Here is a 4,213-nt window from a genome sequence, read left to right as displayed (position 1 = left end):
CCATCAACAAAAAAGGCAAAAAGGAAGCACAAGTTGCGATATCTAAGTCTTAATTAGAAATCAGAATACAAGAAATAAAAACAATAAATTGTTATAATTTAAATTATTTATTTTATTTCTTTACATTATACAAAAGCAAATAAAACAAGCCATTATTGTATGTAGCCAGCATTCCTCAGTTCCTTGAGTATGAAGGATATTTCTTTGATGCACGAATATTTTCCTGCACAAAGCGAACCATGTAGAAGTCTTAGCTGGTCAACCAATATGTTTGGATTTTCCCATGATGTGTAATCATTCTCTTCTACCACCATCTTCCTTACACGTTTATAATAAATATTATGATCTCTGGTGTCTTCCGTTTTACCACCAACCTCAGGGTAACTTTCATTTTTGAGACGGTGATCATCACAAGCTTGATCAGATTTATTTAATATATCAGGTCGTTTCCATCGTTTCGGTCTCGGAACACCACCACATTCTTCGATCTTGTCAGCTTTAGGTGCTTCATCATAGTCTATGTCTTTGTCAACAGCCTCAGAGTCACTGTAACAATCACCGTAGAAGGAATTGTCTTCACCCAATTTACCGTAAGAATTCGATGTTGATGATGTTGAAGTGTCTTCATCGTCTTCATGCTTCCTTTTTAGGAGTCCATCATTTCTACAAAGTAGGAAAGATCTACTTGAATTCGGCTGGAATATATTCTCACTTTTCACGTTAAGGATTCTTCCACTGTCTTCATTCTTCCATCAATCATCAACCTCCTTCAATTTAAGTTCTTTATCGAGATCGGAAGAGCCAGGAAAATTATTGTTGTAATGTAGACCACTCTTCCTTAGTCTAGTAGATTCATCGTCGTCCTCTAGCTTGTACGCAGGCTTGGCGTTACAAGTTCTGCCATGTCTTTTTAAGCTCTCTCTCCGCGTAAACGACTTGCTACATCGAACACAACTTATCATATTGCGTAGTGGATTTTTAACGCAGTCATTCTTCTCGTGTTGTCTTTTATTCTTTCTCAAGATAAACTCTTTGCTGCAAAACTCACACCTTTGTTCTTTCGATACAGCGTCAGATCCTAAATCGGAATTCATATTAGTTACCGAGACTAATACCAGATGCAAACTAAGAGTTTAAATTAATAACCATTACTTAAATACAATTTTTTTAATATTTCGTCAGTGAGAGTTAATTTATCTTATGCAAAGGTACTTGCTGCAACTAGTTCCGCTTTTCAACATCAGATGACGTCACGTATTGCTTGCAGGTAATCATATTTATTTCTTTTATGCAGGATGCGGGATGCTCACTATCGATCGCATAAGAAGGATAGCTACGATAGTCTCCAAGGAGAAGGAAGTTCGTCCTTCCTGCTAGTGCTTCTCAGATTTCTCACGGTCCGCCATCTTGGATTGCGACGTCACGGTGGCCAAAATGGATGAGTGTGACCTTGAACTTTGACCGAAACCGCAGGAATGATTGCAAGCACACGGATTAACCATCAAAATATTAACAAGAATAATCGGGAGCACACGGAGAAAACCACCATAATATTGACAAAAATAATCAGAAGCACACGGAGAAAAACGGCACAAGTTTTCTTTGATATCATAAAATTTCAGGGTAAAAAAATATTTAAAAATAAAAAAAAATTAATAAAAAATAATAAAAAAAATACATAAATATATTCTGCTAGCTTGTGAACTTCTCATTGTTGAACATAGATGGAGTTCTAGTACAAGCCAGATAAATTAACTCTCACTGACGAAATATTAAAAAAATTGTATTTAAGTAATGGTTATTAATTTAAACTCTTAGTTTGCATCTGGTATTAGTCTCGGTAACTAATATGAATTCCGATTTAGGATCTGACGCTGTATCGAAAGAACAAAGGTGTGAGTTTTGCAGCAAAGAGTTTATCTTGAGAAAGAATAAAAGACAACACGAGAAGAATGACTGCGTTAAAAATCCACTACGCAATATGATAAGTTGTGTTCGATGTAGCAAGTCGTTTACGCGGAGAGAGAGCTTAAAAAGACATGGCAGAACTTGTAACGCCAAGCCTGCGTACAAGCTAGAGGACGACGATGAATCTACTAGACTAAGGAAGAGTGGTCTACATTACAACAATAATTTTCCTGGCTCTTCCGATCTCGATAAAGAACTTAAATTGAAGGAGGTTGATGATTGATGGAAGAATGAAGACAGTGGAAGAATCCTTAACGTGAAAAGTGAGAATATATTCCAGCCGAATTCAAGTAGATCTTTCCTACTTTGTAGAAATGATGGACTCCTAAAAAGGAAGCATGAAGACGATGAAGACACTTCAACATCATCAACATCGAATTCTTACGGTAAATTGGGTGAAGACAATTCCTTCTACGGTGATTGTTACAGTGACTCTGAGGCTGTTGACAAAGACATAGACTATGATGAAGCACCTAAAGCTGACAAGATCGAAGAATGTGGTGGTGTTCTGAGACCGAAACGATGGAAACGACCTGATATATTAAATAAATCTGATCAAGCTTGTGATGATCACCGTCTCAAAAATGAAAGTTACCCTGAGGTTGGTGGTAAAACGGAAGACACCAGAGATCATAATATTTATTATAAACGTGTAAGGAAGATGGTGGTAGAAGAGAATGATTACACATCATGGAAAGATCCAAACATATTGGTTGACCGGCTAAGACTTCTACATGGTTCGCTTTGTGCAGGAAAATATTCGTGCATCAAAGAAATATCCTTCATACTCAAGGAACTGAGGAATGCTGGCTACATACAATAATGGCTTGTTTTATTTGCTTTTGTATAATGTAAAGAAATAAAATAAATAATTTAAATTATAACAATTTATTGTTTTTATTTCTTGTATTCTGATTTCTAATTAAGACTTAGATATCGCAAATTGTGCTTCCTTTTTGCCTTTTTTGTTGATGGAGCTTTCAAATGTGCTTCCTTATTCGATGGTGCTTCCAAAATGTGCTTCCTTATTCGATGGTGCTTCCAAAATGTGCTGCCTTTATGATGGTGCATCCAAAATGTGCTGCCTTTTTCGTTGGCGGTGCTTCCAAATGTGCTGCCTTTTCGATGTCGGTGCTTCCAAATGTGCTGCCTTTTCGTTGTCGGTGCTTCCAAATGTGCTGCCTTTTCGTTGTCGGTGCTTCCAAATGTGCTGCCTTTTCGATGTCGGTGCTTCCAAATGTTCTGCCTTTTCGCTGTCGGTGCTTCCAAATGTGCTGCCTTTTCGTTGTATATGCTTCCAAATGTGCTGCCTTTTCGTTGTCGGTGCTTCCAAATGTGCTGCCTTTTCGTTGTCGGTGCTTCCAAATGTGCTGCCTTTTCGTTGTCGGTGCTTCCAAATGTGCTGCCTTTTCGTTGTCGGTGCTTCCAAATGTGCTGCCTTTTCGTTGTCGGTGCTTCCAAATGTGCTGCCTTTTCGTTGTCGGTGCTTCCAAATGTGCTGCATTTTCGCTGTCGGTGCTTCTATTTTTAATGTTGTTTTGACTCTAGTATTTTAGTAAATTGTTCTTGATTTTACTAGCGTATTATTATTCCATCTGGTACATGTATATAAGCGAGTCCTAGACAGCAGGACGCTCAGTTTGTTACTGCCGTCGACAGTGTACGGATCACCTAGTTTGTTTAATCTGGTGCGTAAGTCGTGTAATTGCCTGTTCTTGTGACTTCGATGACATCTTTACCGACTTTAACGTCGAACTCGGAGGTTGTATCATCGTCTATGGGAACCTTTACGACAGCGTCGACGATGTTGGAGCAGATCCCGTTGGCAACGACGATGACAACACTGGAGGAGACTTTGATATGTGCTGTTCCACCATCAGCTGAAGTTTCATCATCTGCATTCCAGTCTTCAATTAATGCAGAGCGTACAGCGCATCAATATAATATTGTGGTGCATCTTTTACTAAACCTACAATTGCGCGCAGACATGAAAGAAGCAGCTGTCAGAATAATGCTCAAAGAGTAATGTTTCAGTGTATATAATGTAATAAACTAATTTCACGTCTCGATAGCTTACATCATCATTATAAAAAATGCTGCTCCGAGAAAGTTAAGTGCGAGTATAATGAACATGGTTATTGTTTTGACTCATGTGTTGTACCAGCTGATGAGACTATTTATAAGTGATATGAACATCCGTCCGTCTCTGGCTGCGGTGATGAACGGATCGGATAGACATTTAAAG

This window comes from Bacillus rossius, chromosome 6 (assembly GCF_032445375.1).
Source record: "Bacillus rossius redtenbacheri isolate Brsri chromosome 6, Brsri_v3, whole genome shotgun sequence".
NCBI classification, from domain to species: domain Eukaryota; kingdom Metazoa; phylum Arthropoda; class Insecta; order Phasmatodea; family Bacillidae; genus Bacillus; species Bacillus rossius.
This window is presented reverse-complemented; position numbering follows the sequence as displayed.